At 33.8% G+C, this 21,549-nt stretch overlaps 1 protein-coding gene across 1 annotated transcript in view; it reads left to right on the top strand.

The window, feature by feature from the left end:
• Positions 1–21,549, top strand: part of LOC147069570 (bicaudal D-related protein homolog) — a 272,966-nt gene that overhangs the window by 147,100 nt on the left and 104,317 nt on the right. The window lies entirely within an intron of this gene.

Here is a 21,549-nt window from a genome sequence, read left to right as displayed (position 1 = left end):
CCACAAGCCAGCGACCGATTTTGACGGAACGTAGTTCGTTTTTTTGCCGGGAGGTCGCTACGCTCCATAATAATGTTTCCATTAAACGTCAAAAAGGTAAATTTCAAAATGAGTAGTTCGTTTTTCCACCACCACGCTCTACTGCGCAGACGCGATACGCCCACAAGCCGGCGTGTAGCTTATAAAGTTGACCGGCTTTCAACTTTTCTCGGTGGAGTGTTTACAACCTGCTTATTAGCTTGTTCGATGATTACACTGGGCGAATTTACAGGCAGATTATAAATTTGCCAATAATCAGCTCGTAAAAAAGCTCAATGTAATTGACGCTTTACTCATAATTTTCTGATTTATCTTACTACATTAGGGGTATATGTTTTACATACATACGTGAGCACTGGTGGCACGCGGTTTAACTACAGTGATTGGTCATTTTGGTGACACGATTGCGCTCCATGCCAATTTGGTTCTGCGAACAAATCCCGTCATTCAATAAATTAGTATTAAAATACATAATTTGAAAACATCTAATCCATATGCACAGTAGAAAAAATCATTTTACGACACCCGACGGAACTTGAACCTGCATCTGCTATATTCACGCCAGTATGCTTTTCCAATTAAGGAATCTTATTAATTACGACGATTTTCACTAGTAGTTGTTACATGAAACGCTTATCGAATTGCGTTGTAATGTGTACTACCTTTATATCCATGAAATGTTTCAAAATATGTATATTCAATATATAGAATGTTACATTCTCAAATCTTGTGAATTATTCTTTAAATAAAATAAATAGATTACATCGATAGACATAGACAAAACTCTAAAATAACATTATTATTTATATTACAAAAAGGTGATTATTTATTATTACAACGTTTTTCTTAGCTCGTATTCTTTATTTGTCCGGTGGTTCTTTGTCCGGTACAAATCTTGCAATCGATTTTTAACTAACTTCCCGAATAGCTAGACATTTGAAACTTTAAGAATATATCAGAACACGATGCCAATGCATTTTTAAAATACTTTTAGCCATCTTTAAGACGTAAAATTGAATTTATTTTCAGTTAATTCTGTTTTGTATGAAAAGTTATTTCGACACCATTATTGGTTGCTAAGCGGATTGTCCTAGCAACTAAATTATAAATATATACGTGCGTTACTATGGAAATCAACATGAAATGTCAATATGACATTTCAGTATTCTATGATCGTTTAAGCTAGTCAAGTCAAGTTTATATGATTCAAGAGAAAATTTAAAAACGTTGTATATAAAAAGTTCTTATTATCTTGTAATTATTTTATTGTTACTTACACTAAAATTTATGTGTTCCACAAAATAAATTCAACTTCCCCAGTGTGCCTTCAGGTAAGAAAGTTTGGCAGACACTGAATTATAAATGATGTAGACAGATGGACAAGAAAATCAAGTGATGTAATATACATTTAATAAAGAATGTTAAATTATCAAATCTTGTGTTAAAAAATAGTATTATATAAAAATTGCTATTATTAAAATAAGTTTTATAACCATTACCTTAGATTTCTATCTCCTGAACGCCAATTTAATCTGTGTACCAATGTTTGCTCACATCACTGAAAACTCTTCATAATATGTTTATTTATGGCAGTTTACAAAAGAGTGAAATTGTCTATTATAAATCCATCTCAAAGCCGACTTTAGATTTCAACCACTTACAACAATCCAAAATATAATATTTTAATGGTTATCATTATATAGAAAGCAAAACTACATTTTTGCCATATTGTCACGTTATAAATTTCGTTTTATATAGTTAAGATCTTTATTTATATGATAAAATAATACTACATAACCAATTCAGATTCGATTATATTTTTTTTATCTACTGATAATAAAGTGAATGTGAAAATTGAATATTACCTACGAATACACATATTTTTATAACATTTAATACTAAATAAAAATTTTCCATTGTTTTCAAACCGATGGACGTCCTGGAGACCAAAACCATCAGTCTCTCCAGGTTATACGAATGCATCTCAAACATATTGTTCTTTACCAGTAATATCTGGATGATTGACTGGTTCGTCATGTAGTCTATCCAAGAAACACAAAGCATTCAGCGCCAATACTACAATTTGAAGGCGTCAAATGCCTTCCGCTTCTTTGCCCTTGGGGTCCATGACTCGACACAGTACACAAATATGGAGAACGCTAATGTTTGTAGGTACAAGCATCATTTCCGTGGCAATTGAAATTCCCCGATCCTTCCATATAGTCGTAAAATATGTCATCGCATTTTTCGAAGACTTAATGTGCATTCTGATTTCTGCTTCATATCCGCTTTTTCCACTAATAGTCGATCCCAAATATACAAACTGGTCCACTGTTTCTAATTTTTTGAGTATACTTGCTGCTGGCTAGGTTAACCCGATCTATAGTCTAAATAAGACATTTTTTCTTGATCAGTTGTGCCTACCACCTCAATAACACTTAAGAATAATTAGAAGCAACACACTGCGCGTAGGATTTGGCATTAAATTCTTTAAGAGAGGTATGAGCGCGTAGCAGGGTTTGCGCTGAAAGCAATTGCGACGTACGATTTCCGCGTGTCCGGAAACTTTTACGCATGCAGTTTGCCGTATCACACTTCACCGTCTAAATAACACACGGTTCTTGTCGGTTTACACTTTACAGGAAGCCAGCAGCAAACACATTTTGAAAATAGCCGATATACCTACCTACTGGATTATTTGTAAGGTTAGGTTGGGTAAGGTTAGGTTTCCATTCTTGAATTCGTGAATTTTGCCAAAATCAGCCATGCAAATTGAATTAATGTTCATATTGAATCTAATAAAATTGGAGACCGTATAGTATAGTATAGTATCATCTCTTTCCGATAAGAAAGCTCACGGCGAACTGTGCCACGGTGAAATGTTTTACGTACAATTTACATGTAACCATTCCGTAGGGTTTGTAAGTGTAGTCTGTATATTATGCATCGTTGAAATAGACGGGAAAATTGCCTCTCCCTTGCTTTCTGATAATTGGAAATAAGTGTCCCGGTCTGTGAGGTTTCACTACCACGGCACCTCGTTGGGATTTTTACCACGCAATAAGCAACTTTACTTTCAATCCATTTAAATCAATTATAAGATTGTTGGATTTAGATTTGATATTAACCTCATTATGGGTAATCACTATGTATACGTACAATTCAGGTAATATCTAGTTTGGCAATAATTCAAATATCCTTTCTTGTTTATGTTTAATTGCTGGGCGTACAACAATATTCATTCAAACAATAAAATTCGACAGAGTAATTTTATTTAGCCTTATCTTATTTATAGCAAACAGTAATTACGCTAAACGATCTCTTTTTGGATAAAATCGCTGTTGATTCAGTTCTGTTTATATCATTGAGGCTTTTTTCTATTATAGCTAATCCGTTTCCTTTAACCATTTAAAAGTTAAACAAAACAACGGACAACGCAAACACCGAGGCATTTTGTTGTATTATTTGTAAAAAAATCGGCAAGAAGTGACATTCTTTATCTCTCAGTGGCCTCACGGTTGCGCAACCAACTGACCCGAATTTCAATAAAAAAAAACTACTAAACTGTTTGTTGTCAATTGCAAAATTTCAATTCGCCAATAATTTCTTTTCTGTGCTCGCCAAAGAAGAAATCTGCACAATTGTGGGCGTGAATTACGACTACGAATCTCTACTCTTGTAGATGTAGAACACAAGTGTAGGCCTTGGTCTATATTATAGGTATTTATCGCCCACTGTTCATTGTTGTGACGTCCTTCGACATAATCAGAGTTAGGTTTCGGGAATTTCCCGACGTGAATTCTTGAGAAATTTTCGAGATTTTCATTCCCGAATCTCGAGAATTGAAATTTTTAACATTTCGGGAAATCCCGGATGTCGAGAATCTTTTTCCGGGATTCGGGATTTCTTTATTGTCAAATATTAATTGAAAAAACGATTTTCTAAAATACAAAGTTCAAGGACTGATTGGAACATTTAACACAATTAAGCCAACGCCGACTCAAAATGAGCGCAATTTTTGCAATTATTCCTAGCATGCACCTCTCCCAAGGCTGACTACTTTCAGACCGGGATACGAAACTGGAAATAATATTGATCGTAATTACTCGCTGTTGTTTATTCTTCGAATGCAATATGGTAAACTGTTTCTGAAAATAACGATTATTGTAAAACAGTAAAACATTAATTAATTTGTACGAAATATTCAGTCGAAAATCTTCATTATTACTCCGGACTTGCATTCAAAGATAATCAATATCTAGCACTACCATTGAAACTTCCAATTTAATGCCCCGGTTTGACTATAGTCGAACATGACCACTCCACACCATGCTCATGGTAATCAAAATTTCTGGATCGTTCTTTCACTGATGGTTTTCCATGTTTCTCACTGAACTAGCGACTGAAAATCATTTGGATAATAAAAAATAATAATAAAACATTTACCTCGTAAAACTATAATTATTAATTAAAGAGAATTTTTAAATTCCGTAATCTTCTGAACTACCAAGACTTGCTTCTTATCTCGATCATCTGCTTCTCTCAGGGCAGAGTAAACGCTGCCTCCAGTAAGTACCTTTACTAAGTCACTCTAATGTGCCTATGCTTTTCCTCTGCTTCGCCTTCCCAAAACCACCAGATTTCCAGATTATCCGGTCCCCGCCAAATAATATGTCCAAATAACTGCAGAATGCGTCGCAAACATATTGTCGAGAGCCGTTTTTTACCTGAAAGAAGAAATATGAAACATTTGACACCAACACCATATTTCGAAGGCATCAATTGCATTCCACTCCCTTGCTATGGACCTTGACACCGTAGAAACATATGGAGAGCACAAGTTGTGATTATGCGCAGTTGTGAGCATGTCGCTTACCATCACGCTGTCACGGCGACACATTTTGCAGAATATTTTGAACGAACACGATCTCTGTAAATTCGGTCATGGAGTAACGTAGTAACGAGTCTCTGTAAATTCAATAATATTTTGATCAGAACCTAACCCGCAGACCATAGATAATAGACAAAATTCTTACAGAAAATACATGGTGCCAACCACTAAAAACAAAAAACACGCAATTTTGACATGATTCCAAAATGTGTATGCATGTAGAAAATGATAAAAAAAACGTTCATTGAGTCATGCAGGTATCGATGCAGTGCGGTTCAACGTGAGGTGACCTCATTATTGTTCTGGTGATTTCGGCAGATTTTTCTAACTGACAATGTTTATTTAAAAAGATTCAAAATGTGCTACGGGATGGGACCATCAGTCTGATAACATTTTAAGCACTAAAAAAACGACATTAAACACTTTTCCCGTGGTGGCAGCTTACTGTGACGTCACGTGATAGTACGCGACATGCACCTCAATATATTTCGCGCTTTTCTTGCACAAGCATGATTGACTGATACGAAACATTCGGTGCCAACACCACGCTTCGAAGGTATCTATTGCCTTCCGCTCCCTTGCCCTCAGGGTCCGTGACTCGACATTATACGACACTAACGATTGCACAAGCTTTATTTTCGCGCCAAATGAAACTCCCAGATCGTTTTATACAGTGGTAAGACGTGTCATCGCATTTTCCGCAATCGGTGTGCGCCGTCGTTTCAAATTGAACGATTTAATTTAAAATATATTATATTTCCCATTCCATTTCTCCTTCCCTGACTTCCGCATTATTGAAAATATACAATAATATGAAGAAAGCACGTAGTTTTAATTTTATTTGACAGCAAAACCGATTTATTCTCAAGAGTAATTTTTTTATACCTTTCTATTACATTTCGTATGACGCTCTTCGGTCACAATGAAAGCGATTTTTAATTAATTAAAAACATGAATTCAAAAAAAAATATTTCATTTAATTGCGTGAAATGGGAAATATTTGAGAGAAAAAACTGTATCTAATAAACAAATCGAGTAGGTATTTATTTTCCGTGGATTTAAAACAAAACAAAACACTTTATTAAGCACTAAATGAATTCTTAATTTAAATTCCATTAATGGCTTCCGATAATAATATGATTGGCTGTGGATAAAACCATTCGGCCTCTCATTTCTGTCAGTTTCTTAATTTGCTTAGGTGTTTTTTTTTCTTCTTCGTAATATTATAATTGCAAATTAGCGTTGTTCTTTTATTTCTCACAATCTTTTCACTTCTTTTTTTTAAATATTTCTAAGCGTTAAGGACGCTTTTTCTTATATTTATTGTCCGCCATTTTGTTTTGTTTATTTTAATGACACTTTAAAACAATTGACAATCAATAATTTTGAATTGCCATATTCCTAACCAAATTCAATTATATTTTATTGACATGTACAGTTGCGGCCATAATTACGCATCCATTTACTGTGTGTTACGAATGAATTACTAATAATATTATGTAATGTTATTAAGTATTCTAAATTTTGTCAGTAAATGTATGTGGTATGAAACACTTAATCACAATTAAAAAATAAAACGTTACCTATTGATTTATCCATTCATTTTTATGTATATTTATTCCATCCTATATTGTCTAAACTTGTATAGCTTATAGACTACATTATTGGTTCCAGGGAACACAAAAATAAGTGAATTACCTTCTGAGTAAGGCTCTAAGAAGGTACGACTTTCGAGTGTGGAGATAAGAGAAACTTAAACGCGTGTTAAATATTATTTTCAATTGTAATCAAAGGTATCCATAACATGCAGTAACGAAACGCACATTCAATATTGGCATTGCATTTGTTGCGTTGTATGGCCTAACCGTCATTAAGTCGTAAATTAAAGTTGTTCTCAAAGCCTTTGTCTATAACGACTGGCTTTCTCATTTATTATTAATCTCTTCTGTGGTTCGTAAAAAATTAGTACCTAGAATTTTATCATCTCGATATCTCAAAAGACTTCGAAAATACACTGATCATATAGTAGCGATGGAATGGTGGGGTGAAATGCGGGTTGAGCGCGCGCCTACATACAACCGTTGTTTATGTCATTGGTTTGAATTATTATAATGGTTGGATAAATTACATTGAAATAGTCTATTAAAATTTGTATTTTTTCTCATTTCTAATCTATATTTTCCTTTCCGTATTTTACGCGGAATTTTCTTTTTGACATACTAGGATAGGTACTAAAAATTCAACGCCGCATCCATACAACATAATATTGTTATTAGGAATATATTATTATATAAAAAGCTTTATTATCAATATTATCATAGATTTTACCTTTGAGTTATTTAAATGGGCCGTTTTCACGTGATATAGTGCTTAATTAAATCAATATCCATTGTCACGTTTTACATATAAAATTTCAAAATGTCGCATTATGTAGCCTAATTCTATTCAAACGGCTTTGCTTTTGACATCTTTACTGCGGTTGTAAGACTTCATTATGATTTCGTCAGTCAAGAAACAGTCAGCCATTTTTTAAATTGACAATTTTGCATGTCAGATATGCGAAATCTTTTGTTTAAATTAGAAAATAAAACTTTTGACATTATTTTACTAAATATCACCTAACGCAATGATAGGTAGATCCTGGCGTGCGCACAATGGGGAGGGGGGTGTGGATGACCACTGAACAAATGCAGTGATACAGTGGTACCTAGAGACCACTTATCGGTCACATGAACAGGATCAACGGACTCATAAAGTTCGGCGGTTGTACATGACAGCAAAGTATTTGGGACCGATAATAATGGAAGGGGCTTAGGGTTGAGGCATTCATGCGACAGTGGGTCAACCTCGGTTGATGATGAGATTATGATTGTACCTACCTAAACTGTATAGTCATTCAAGTGGTAGAATTTCATCGACATATTGAATCTAGTCGGTTTGCAATGAAAAAGCATTACAGCCAAATCGCTCCCAGGGACTCGAACCATAAACTTATCTGTTACACACAACTACTTTGCAAATACCTACGTTTTCTTGCCTTATTAAAACAATTAAAACTAATTTAATATGTTATTTTAGCGCCCGTACACGTGCATGGATTTGCCGTCGGCAATAGTGCTTATTTTAAACTCTTGTGAAAATAACTGTTTACATGTAAAAGTGCTGACTGTCTCTCCAATCTCATTCTTCAAGAGTAAGCTAGATGTGAATAGTACTATTTGACAGGACGTATTGAAAATCGGTTAACCTCAAAATGAGTAGTTCATTTTTTTTACCGTAAGGTTCGCCATTATAGTTCTACTGCGCAGGCGCAGATCTTACTCGCGCATTAAAATTCAGAAGCTTCCAAACTTGTTTGATTCATGCACGCAATCTTGCCAACTGCAAGATAATACATGTTTACCCATACATTTTCTTACTGTGAACAGTAAATCCGTGTACCTACGTGTAAACGGGGTGTTAGTAATTTTTTTTTTCGATCATGTCTGATCATAATAGGATCATATGGGCCTCCACAGGGCAGAGGTTTTGGATTAAATGATTTTGTTTTTTACGAGAAATGGATGTCAGCCACTTGCTCAACCTATTAGGTCCGTACCCTGACTCACACACAAATTGAAAAACAATATGTGTACTTGCCAGGCCCAGGATTCGAACTTGAGACCCACGGCGTGATAGTCCAACGCTTAAGCCGCGCGGCCACCGTGGGTGTAAAATTATAATAAATTTATAAAAATAAAATTATAATAAAATATTATACTTTTCTATTTTTTAGCCACAATATAATTCTAAAAAATACTTCTAACCCATAATAAATTTCTAATTTACTTAAAAAAAACATTATTTCATTAATTAATAGCAAAATGAATGTTCTCGGTTCATATTCTGTATCATTATTTAGTCAAATATATCAATATATTTTTTTACAATACGCAAAATAGACCAACACCCACGTTGCCTTAAGGCCTAAGTTATAACAAAAAACCAGTTTTTTGCAATCAACATGATGGTCAGCCAACTTTATTATATTATTATAAGAACGTTTTACTTATCACGGACGTGGTCATTATCCAATATGTAATATGGAACACAATAATATTGTTAGATCTGTCAAGACAAAATTATTACGGTTTGTTTTTATGGAATACAAAAAAAAGAATTAAATTATAATACTTTATTGATTGTGCTAACTTACTTATATGGAATTGGCAGGAAATGAACAATACTTAGATATATGCTGTTGATACTGTTTACTATCAAAATGAATTATTGTTTTCATTAAACTAAATGGTTTCTAAGTACTTACGACATATTTTTATTGAAGTAGCCATATTTTTTAATATGTATTCGACAGTGGCTAAGACTCCATACTAGGCGATTGCTTAAAGCCAACCTTCTTAATAAAAATGATTTTTATTTGCATATTGACGTACCTATATTATACTTTTTTTAATATTATTAATTTAATTTGCCAACGACATAATAATATTATGTCGTATATTTAGAAAAGCAGGAATGTATTAAGAAATATTTAAAAAATATAATATATGCAACAGCGCTTGTCTTTAACAATTTTGTCTAATTATTTGTCGTGAATAGTACTGTTTTTTCTGTATGAACTTTATGTCACGTGACCTCGGGATGTCTGTAGCAGTATGTACAAAACAATAGGCTCTAATGCGTGAGCCAAAAATCTTTTCGTACAATACATAATAATTATTAAATAATTAACAATTAGATAATTGAAAAAAATAATTTCTATAGCGTTCAATCACATATAAATAAATATAGATTGTTTTTTAAAATAATTTTGGTTAATCTAAAGGAGAATACATAATTTAAGCTCATGAGTTATTGAAATTGCATTGTATTAGTGTGTACCTACCTATTCATCAGTAGTAATTTCGCATTATCTTCTTATTTCCCGTAAATATACATGACAAGTGTGTTCTTATTCTCTGATCTCCACAGTCTACTTCGTTTTAAAAGTCACCCTTTGCCACTGGTTTTTGACCTCGATGAGATTTTAAATTCTATATAAATTTATCAGAAAATAAATAACTTAAGATTCGCATATTATAAATGAAGAGCTGCTCAGGTCGGTTCAACCAGCTGTTGGGCCCATCGGACCATCCGACCTGGTTGCCACAAAGGTTAATTTTGTTACATTTAGAAAATATACGGCGTCATAATGCCTACCGGAAGACCTCTTCACTTAGATTGTTTAACAGTTTTGTACTAGCTTTTGTTACTTACTACAACTTTTAATTTTGCCCCTATGTGTTCCTCTTTCCCATGGGTACCCTTAACTGAATTCAGCCAAAGTACATTTTAGTGCATGGCGACTTCAGTCTTGGGTAACTGCTCCTGAGACATTCCCTGACATACAAAAATAATGCTTCACAGCCAAACGTAGTCTCCTGATACGCCCGATTAGGACCGAGTGTCGTGCGGGACAAGTGTGGTTTTGTGGGCATATTAACTTCAATGTACCACATTACCTACAGTTCTCCATATCAATTTGTGTATGGTAAATTTCATCAATTAAAGTAAAGTATACGCTTCATAACTTTGAACTCTAGCTCTGGGATGAAAATGATGATATTTTTATATATATTATTTATTTATTTATTACTACATATTATATGAATACAAATGAATATCATTTGATCTAATTTTATGCGAGGTAATCAGGCAAAGAGGCGTAACAGTGTAGTAAAAAGTGCAAAGTTATAAAACGTGTACTCTACCCTCAGTTGATAGCATTAATTTTATAAAAATTGTAATTAGACTCATGTAACACTGATTTTTAATTGAGTTACAGCGAGTTTCCTTAGCCGCTTACAAATCTCATACAAAACAGTGAAATTGCCATTATTCGCTTATTACCTATGTCGATTTCGAAATATCCTACAATGTTCATTTTAAAGCAGTCATATTATTTAATTACGGCTTTCAGACATTTCCGCTGGCGTCATTTCGGAAAAAATAATATCTGCCTTACGTCTTTTGAAGCACGTACTGGTTTACCCAATTTTATCATCACAAAATATTAGGTAATATTCATACCTGATGATTCATCTTCTTTCTTCTTTTGGTTCCGTCTTCTATCGAAGGTTGGCGACCTACTCTCCTCGCTATACCTCCCTATCCTGAGCCAGTAGTATTTGATCCCAACGCCGCCCTTGAGATTGAACCACTTGCGGAAGTAGCGTAGCCAAGAAAATCTACTTCTATCTATGCTTCTGCTCAGTGGCGCACGCAGGGGGGGGGCAAGGTGCCCTGGCACCCCCCAAACATGAAAATTATCAGAATGATTTTAAACATTGAAATTGAAAGCCAATAAACTATACCTTTGGGTTTAGACAAATAAAAACACGGCAAAAAAATGATTTGTTATTCTCCAGCACCCTTTTTAGAAAAACTTTTTTCAGAAACAGATTTTAATTTCTAACACAAAAATTTCGAAAAACTAATGTCGGGTTATTTTAGAAACCCAATCCCTAATGGAACTGTCAAAAAATTCTCGGTGTCCACTCGAGTTCCGGAGTGGTGTAGGTCATGATTGGGGAGGGCTGACAGAGCTCTAGCCTGGGGGCCCGGGCTGTGGGGGGCCCAGCATGTCGGGTTGACCAGATAAGTGAGATAAAAACACATCATAAATTAGCTTTAATAGTAAAAAAAGTCGCCTGCGGCGATATTATACTTCATGGCCTTGAAAATTTCCAATTATATAATTGTGTAATATATTTTTTGATTATTATGTGTCGATAATCGACAGCTCCATTATTAAAGTAGATGTATTAAAAATCGCCAATAATTCACTGTATAAGTACCCTTAATTTGAACTAAAACACAATTTGAAAAACGTTCATATAGTGTTTCACACTGCTTTTAATCTTAGCGGTAGGTAGAGGGCCTCCAAAGCCCTAGCCTGAGGGCCCGTTTCAGTATGTGGGGACCATGGTTTAGGTACACCGAGTGCAATAGACAAAAGACCGATAAACGAGAAATAAGGCTGTGAAGAAGAAAAAGAGCCTATGGGACCAATTTACATTCTCTTCCGTGGGTTCCCCCCAATATTAAATCCTGAGTGCGCTACTGCGTCTACTGCCTTCTACTTTCCCTTGTATGTATTGAGTAAATCATACTTTTCATTGTATAATATATGATATTCCACTTTATATGATAACATTTTGTCCGCTGGTCTAACTGGTCCCTTTGAAGCGAATGAAATCGGTCGTGATTAATTTTAAAATAAGCAAAAATAGTACATACTGTCATTATTTGAATTAATAGAATTCAAGTCCACAAAGAATTGACAGTTAACACAATGGCCCCGACAAGGAGGGGGCTTACAGGGCTCTAGCCTGGGGGTCCGCGTTTAAAGGGGACCCGGCATGGTGATTCGACTAGCTAAGTGAGATAAACACACAGACCACAAATTTTCTATAATAATCTAAAAAAGTCACCTGCGGCGCTATTTTACTTAAAGAATATTAACATTTAAAAATATGTGCCTTTGCGATGCAATTAAATGTGATTTAATTATTGGTGTAGTTAAATAATTCAAGTGTAAATTTTATTTTATAATTATTTTATTTCCTGACTAATGAAAATGGGTATTTATCCAATATCGTAAGTGATCCACTGATCAATCACAAATCAATAAAAAATCACTATTTATAATATGATACCAAGTCCTGATAACTCATAATTCAAGATTTATTTAAAAATACAAAAAAAACGCTAAAAATACACGAAGTATACGTAATTTTCGTTTGCGGAACCTTAGGAACACTGCTGTAGAATATCATGCTGCTTTTAATCTAAACGATAGGTAGGGGGCCTGTTTCAGGATTTGGGGGCCATGGTTAATACCATAAAAAATGATGAAGTAGTTTTTGAGTTAAGAAAATAATTTAAAAAAAAAATAGACAGAGACATACTTATATAACAGGGTTGGCAAACCTTTTAACGAAAGCGTGCCAAAATTTACCAAATATTAGTTGTTGTAGTGTTTATATGGATAAATGAAAAAATAGTTATAAATAATATATTTTAAAAGTTCAATAGTCATAATTGAGTTTCTGAGTTCCGTGTATGATCCAAATTAACCCTAGAATTGCTCCGATCAGAAGAGACATTTCCTCGCTACAGTGGTCTCTAGCATTGTAAATCGATCAAAATTAGAGGTTTGCGGCGCGGTCTCACCCACCCACCGCCTGTTGAGGTTAGTGCGATAATATTATATGTGACGCATAAAGTATAAGGACTGACCTATGCAATTTAAATTAAACATAATGCTTATTCTTGAAGATTACCTGCCCGCCATGTTTTATACAATGCGATCTGTCATTTATGCACGAATTTCGTCGTTTCACGAATTAAGTATATAATAATATATATTTATTTGTAAAACTTCGTGGTAAAAAATATGTTTTTTAAATTGTTATATCTATTTTTTTTTCTTCATGCAAAATCATCTCGCGTGCCACCAGTGGTGCCACAGGTGCCATAGCCATAGGTTCGCCATCACTGTTATATAATATTTTAAATAATTACAAGATTTAAAGAACTTTTTATATACAACGTTTTTAAATTTTTTGTTGAATTATTATGCTCAATATGCTCAAACTTGTACTTGATATGAAGTAAATAAAAAACAAACAAACAAATATAGAAATACTGAATATTGAAATGTCATTTTGATTTCTATAGTAACGCACGTATATATTAATAATTCAGTTGCTAGGACGACCCACTTAGCAACCTATAATAGTGGATTGGATTACGGGTTTCTTCCGAAATAACTTTTCATTCAAAACAGAATTAACTGAAAATGAATTCAATTCTACTTAAAGATGGCTAAAAGTATTAAAAGAATGCATTGGCATCGTGTTCTGATATATTCTAAAAGTTTCAAATGTGTAGCTAGTCGGGAAGTTGGTTAAAAATCGATTGCAAGATTTGTACCGGATAAAAAACCACGGGAAAAATAAGAATTCGAGCTAATAAAAACGTTGTAAAATAATGAAAATGCCGATAAACATTAAAATATTCGAATCTCAATGTCAGACATTTGAATTGTATTATAAATATCTAGTGATTAATAAATATATGGAGCTATTTCATTAATATATTTAAATAACTAATGTGCAAAATGGTACATAATTTTCATTTATTAGGATTAAAACATTTTTAGTGTTAAGAGGATGCAATTAATTAAGATTATCCTACTAATCACGACAAATGACCAAGTTTAGCAACAAGGTAAAGCGAAATGAATTAAATTGTTACGAAATATTCTTCTGTAGATTCGTGCTTAGAGATTGCAATCTGTATTGTAACTTCCGATTGCGAGGTAGATTTAATATCACCGGATCATCATGGTAGATCACTCCTGGATAAAGCATAAACTATGTACATATGGAGATAATATGTGGATACAATATTGTCAATCTTTCAATGAACATTACACATGCGAAATAATATCCGTTAAATCTTGTAAGTGTCATACATCCATTTCAGCAGGGCTATTCTAATTATATAATTTTTACGGCACTGGGACAATTCGACGCCAGGACAAGTGAGATCCGCACTGTTGAATGAAATAACATTCAATAATGAAATAAATATGCGTTTGTTACGATTTAATACATAGTAATCAGTAGTTTTAATTGATTTTGCTTTTAACATTTTTTTTATTGCGGATTGAGAATTATTTTGGATGACACGCTGCCGTGCTGACATTGCGTCTTTGTACGTATGCAGTTGGCCGGAAACCGATAGCCGTATAGCATTGAAAACAAATTCATGTGTAAATAAAATACTTAAAAACATGTAACAAAAACCACCGAAATACAAGAGAAATACAGAATAATAATAATTACAAGATAAAAAGAATTTTTTATATACAACGTTTTTAAATTTTCTGTTGAATTATTATGCTCAATATGCTCAAACTTGTACTTGATATGAAGTAAATAAAAAACAAACAAATATAGAATACTGAAATATCATTTTTATTTTCATATATGAAATGTCAAAATGACATTTTAGTAAGTACCTATTCTATATTTGTTTGTTTGTTTTTTATTTACTTCATATCAAGTACAAGTTTGAGCATATTGAGCATAATAATTCAACAGAAAATTTAAAAACGTTGTATGTAAAAAGTTCTTTTTATCTTGTAATTATTTTAATACTATTTAAACACTATTCCTTTGTTTTCCATGAAATATTGTGAACGTCATAAATATGTAGTTTATAAAGATCACTATATTATTATGTAAATAAATAAATTTGAATTTGAATGATTTTTTTTTTAATTTCGTCCAAGTTAGATAAACTAATCATCTGTTTCGATGCATTCATTAATAAAATAATCATAATTAAACTATAAAAAACATCTCGTCGCAATATTAAGTAGAAAGTTCTATCAGTAACATCATCGAAAAAAATTAAGTCATTGAAAAATATGACAAAGCTTAAATCAATATTGATTTATTAAGCAATTCTATTTGAGATTTCTAGCAATCCGTCTTATTATTTTGACAGCCTTGCATTTTTATAAAATTAATGCAACCTTTTAAAACAGCACAACCTTGGAATCAGCTGATCGAGATGTCTGATTGTTTTAGATTTCACTTCCTTGAAATTTAATAAAATTTAATAAACAATATTATTGTATCGAAATATGTCTTACATCAGTTTTATAATTGAGTCAGTAATAATTTAATATAATTCCTTTTTGGATTCGGTAGTTTCAATCTTGTATAATAATTGGTAAGTATTGTTAAAGCTGGACGGTGGCGACTCCAATAATCAATAACATGGGTGGGAATGGTTTATATTTTAAAGATCAAGACAGACAGTGTTCACTTGAGCATCTTATTATCAAAAGATACCTAACGACCATTTTCGAGTTTTTTCAAATTTTGATGCCAAACTGTTCTCTATGGCAATACCTATAGAATAAATATTCATTCGCTTGCGTAACTGCTTTAAATACAGAGATAATTCATGTTGAAAATCATGTTCAGTATCAAATCGTGCTAAAATCCTTAATGGTTTAGTTTCAAAATAGACTCATATCTATACAACCAATGACATCAGAGATAAAAACCGCCATTTTGATTTTTAGTTCAATTAAAACCCGGCAGGTGACGTGTTATTATCTACTTCTTTATTCATTAATTTTATCTTTTCTTATATTTTGCAATAATTAAGCCCACAGCAGTTTTTTCGCTTTTGCCAACAATTGTATTCGTGGAGTTAAGCAGGTTTTGATAATATACGCCTCACTTTAGAACAAGTATTATTTAAATTAGAGCAGAGTTCTTCAACTTTTTATTATCACCCACTGTCCGGCAAATACAGAAGAAATATTTCGCGGGCCAGAAATAAAAACCAATATAAATAGAATTCTATTTAATAAATCTTATGTTATAAAATTACTATTTTTGGTCAGTGTGACATCTGCTGCTGCTTCTTTGTAAGCAAATTTACAGTAGATCTACTGAAATTTCAGTAGGCATGGCAACGCTGAATTTCAACGGGCAGCATTTCATCTAGTGGAAATTCCCCGAATCGTGTTGCGGTATAGTCGGCTGAAAACGTGATGAAAGCTTTCGCGTACCGGTAATAAATTCTAGAGGGCCGGCGCCAGTTCACGGACCACCGATTGAAGAATACTGAATTAGATAATTAAAATCTAGTGGTCCAGCGAGGGCAAGCTCTAAACTGAATATGATTTCTGTGCGCACGTTGTAATAGTGCGATTACACACAAATGCCTGAGGTCAGCTTTCTCAGAATTTTGGGACCAGGTAAAATGTTTGTTGCACACCTCATTCTTAATTTTGAAAATTTTTAACACCATATAAAATGTAATATTAATATTTGTCTGCATTTTTGATGTATATAATATATTAGGTCGGACCTTGGCAGACTTTTACTGATAAAAAAAGTAATTCTAATTGTGACAGGACTATAGACCTTGTAACTGAGAATCGAGACCCAGATAATATTGGCCATCGAAAAACCTTTTTTACGACTTTAATCTACTCCTCTTAGCATTCAGCGGTACGCACTTAAAGCCTAGGTTAGTAGAATCTGTGACATTCTTGTTTTGGACCGTCCAAAATTTCATTACATCGTCGATTAACACACGACGGCTAGTCACTGCAATACCTTGCAACACCTGGCATGTGAAATTAACCACCAGATGTTTTAGACCCACATTAATCCCGTCGTACCCCCGTGCAACCTCATACACACCTTACCTAACTTTATTTCTTCTTGTTGTTGTTGTACCATCCCCTAGCGGAGGCCAGCCACCATCAGAGCGATTTTAGCTTTGTTATCTGCTACCCACAACAGTTTAGTGGAGCTAAACTCGTACCAATCATGGAGGTTCTTAAGCCAATAAATGTGGCGTCATCCTCTGCTATGCTTACCGTTGATATTTTCTTGGATGATAAGTTAGGGAATTTTGTACTTGTTTCCTCTCATAATGTTACCAACGTACTATAGTTTTCTGGTTTCGATTCGATTGAGAACTTAAACATTTTTCACCAGGTCTGTCCAAGGAATTTTGAAAATGCGTGTATACAGCCACATCTAGAAAGCTTTAACTCTCCGTGACATATCTTAGTTTTGCGTGCATACTTCCATACCATAGAAAAGAATTGAGAGAAATAACAACGTACTATACGCAGTTGCAGACCTAAATTTGCATCCTCTTTTTATATCCAGACAGTATACCTATACTAGGACTATATACAAGGATTGCAACTGTGATTGTGTCTATCCATCAACTGTTGTGATGTGTTACAGTGACTAATTTAGAGCAGTTTGGTATACAATTACTAACTTTGTAGACATATATTAGGAATATTTTACAAGTTAATTCGAATGTATGTTTTCGTCAATGAATAATGCATTTATTCATGATTGGCTTTAAAATTCGTTTAGGATTTTGGCTGTATCTATTATCTCTAGTGTCTATATTTACTCAGAAGCCTCCTCGATATGAATCTTTCAATAATAATTAGTCTTAGGTCCGTTTCAGACGGGACACCGGTGTCGCGCTCGATATAATATAGGAGGCCTTTGTATTATGTTTATGAACGTCCCATAGCTAATGAGTCAAAGCATAATTTCGGGTTATAAATTAGTACATAAACTGGCTGCGGTAATAAAAACAAGTGTATCGGCGGCTTGAGAATGTAGCGGCCGACGGAAAAGTGTACCGGACACGCGTTGACTCATTAGCTCTGGGGCGTTCATGAACATAATACAAAAGCCCCTTTATTCGAATACAATGGCCTCCTATATTATATCGAGCGCGACACCGGTGTCCCGTCTGAAACGGGCCATATTCCCTTCAGGCGAACGGTATTATAATGCACTAACCAACGCCTTAATATATTCACTTCTCGTATGAGTAATAAAAAATCAATTATACATAATATTAATGTGGCCACAGAATAGATTAAGGTTCAAAAAACTGCGTAGGCATTGACTAGTTTCTAGACTGAAAAAATATTCGCGATTTTAAAGCCGAAAGGCATTTGTTATAACATGTTATATCGCAGTGTGTAGGCGTTCTAGAGTTTTATCAGAAGTTATAAACACGCCAATTTTATAAACTAGAAGGTGTCTACGTATATTTATTAAAGTGAAACTTCTTTGGTGATGTAAAATCACCAAAAAGAAAACAATTTACGATTTTAATTCGTCAAAACATGGCAGCTCTCGTGGTGCAGTGCGTAAGGCGCTGGCCTTCCATCCCGGAGTTCTGGGCTCGATTCCCGGTGAGGTCAAAATATATTTAGATAATCTTATATGTAAATTAATCAAGCCTGGGAGTTTTACCACTATTATTGGGCTTCACGGCCTGTTGTGGTGTTTAATAAATAAATAAATATATTTTAGAGTATCAGGCGATGTGAATATTTGAAGAGGTATTCGATTCAAATTTGAATATTGGACAATAAAAAATAAAGACCAATTTTAAGTATGGAATTAATTTACAGTACAATGAGTTGATTATTATGTAAGTCTTTTTTGGGTATTATAAGAAGAAGAAAACATTTTTTTCTGTGTTATTTAAAAATAACCAACTTAATTAATAAAACTTTATTATGATCAATAAAGTGCTAGTTGATAATTTGACAACAAGAAAATTCATTTCATTTGTTTCGAATGTTCTCTATTTAAAATTTGTCTTCATGTTTTCAGATTAGTTTAGACGAGAATCAAATACCTCCTCACACATTATGTTTTCCGGATACTTCATGAAATTTGGTGACGAATTTTGATCTCACATTTCTTTAGATGATTTAATACCCCGTTTACACTGCATGGATTTACTGTGCACAGTAAGAAAATGTGTGATAAAACATGGATTATCCTGCAGTTGGCAAGATTGCGTGGATGAATCAAACAAGTTTGGAAGCTTCTGAATTGTTCTGATTTTTTATGATATTAAGATCTGCGCCTGCGCAGTAGAACGATAATGGCGAACCTGCCGGTAAAAAAACGAACTACTCATTTTGAGGTTAACCGATTTTCAATACGTCCTGTCAAAATAGTACTATAAAATGACAACATCGCGTCTCGCTTACTCTTGAAGAATGAGATCGGAGAGACAGTTAGCACTTTTACGCGTAAACAGTTATTGTCACGATATTTTAAAATAGGCACGATTGCCGGTAGTATTACCATGCACGTGAACAGGGGCTATTACGCTGCTCTGGCTAGAGAAATTTTACTCTAATAATAAATCTTCCAATATTTAAAATTAATATGTTATTGATTTTCAAAAGTAATTTTTTAATCATGTGAATTTTTGTAATTGTCTTCACACAATGCCAGAACACTTATCATCATAACTGTAGATACAATAATTAAATTTAGTGGTATCTTTTAATTGTGGAAACTTTTGTTATTCAATAGGCAATTGGAAAGACCTCACAATTTACGGGCATGTGAGCGTATTGTCGATTATTCAAAAATGAAAAAAAAACATCCCACCACGGGCAGCCATTGCTGTTATAAAGATAATCATTGATTAAAAATAAAAACAATGAAGCATTGTTATTCCAGTGTCGTGCGAATTTCACCAAAAACCCACCGCTTTGGCCTACTAATAAATAATAATGAAAAATTTGCAATTGAAACATGTATGCCGCAAATAACCTATTAGTTTTCCATATTCATAAGGATAATTCGATTGTATAGTAACCATTTCATATTATATGTTTTCAATTATTATTATAAGTAGTGTGTATATACTAGCTGATCGGTACTGCATTCTACGGAAGAAAATGTGGTATGATGTGGGAAAATAAAAATTGCATATTATTATATATTTTTTAAGGAGGAATATTATTATCAATATGGACCGATCAGGGATGGCACCAATTGGAGGAGAAGATATAATGCTGAGCTCTACGGGCTGTATGAAGATTGCAGCGAAGTTCAATCAATTAAGATTGAGAGACTGCGATGGCTAGGTCATGTGCACCGTATGAATGACAATGAACCGGCAAAGAGAGTGATGTCCAGCAATCCAATAGGACGTAGAAGAAGAGGGAGGCCAAAGATTCGCTGGTTGGATGGAGCTGCCAGTGACTGCCGTATTCTGGGGGTACCAAATTGGAAAGCGGCCACACGGATTGGTACAGGTGGAGGGAGCTGTTGGAGGAGGCCAGGACCCACACCGGGTTGTCGCGCCCCTGATTATGATGATGATATTATTATCAAATTATGTCACTTATATTATTAACTAATTTTTAAATAAGTTGATACAATTTAGCTTGCTCACTCCATACGTACCTGAGATTGTTAAGTGCGTATTTTTTAGATCTTTCCTAGGCATATGAATCGATGTAAATTGTTCATAAGTCACATGATTAGCAACGGTTATGTTATATTATAGAAGTAGGTATCAAGATTTCACAATGAATGCAAATTATCTGAGTGTTCAGAATGTTTGCTAAAATTTCATAAATCTTTTTATATTGCTTTGTAAACAGTTTACTTTAATTTTTGATAAAATACCACAAGCAAGTCGATTATATTCATGAATAATATCGAGTATGTTGACATCGAAGAGGATAAATTCAAACTGATTCCAAGTTATAGATCACCCAAAGTCGGTATTAGACCAATCCCCAAAGGGGAAGGGGAATCAATAGTGTGGATGTCAATAGGTACCATTTCAAAAAACAAATATCTATTGACTGCGGTAAATATGACGAGATTTCTCTTAGTAGCAAACTCTAATGGAGTGCATGTATGCTCTTGGATAGTGTCTTCAAAGTGACCTACAAATTATGCCTAAAGCATAATGTAAACGTATGTGTGCAACAGTAATCATTCATGTGAAACATTGACCATTAATTTATGATATATCCAAAAAACTACAAGTTCTAACGTGGCATAGAGCGGTGTAATATGTTGGGACATAACGCAGAAAACCTACAAAATAAATCAATGAATAACGAAGAATACGAATGACAATCACATGAAAAATAAATAATCACTCTAGTGGTACACAAGAGGTAAAATATTTCCAAAAGGTTAGGTTAGGTGAGCCCGCCAGATAGA

The sequence above is a fragment of the Rhyacophila brunnea genome, unplaced genomic scaffold, assembly GCF_057557595.1.
Source record: "Rhyacophila brunnea isolate RB1 unplaced genomic scaffold, BYU_Rbru_1.0 scaffold_23, whole genome shotgun sequence".
Classification (NCBI taxonomy): Eukaryota; Metazoa; Arthropoda; class Insecta; order Trichoptera; family Rhyacophilidae; genus Rhyacophila; species Rhyacophila brunnea.
Note: the sequence above shows the minus strand (reverse complement) of the source record. Positions and strands in the feature narration are given on the sequence as shown.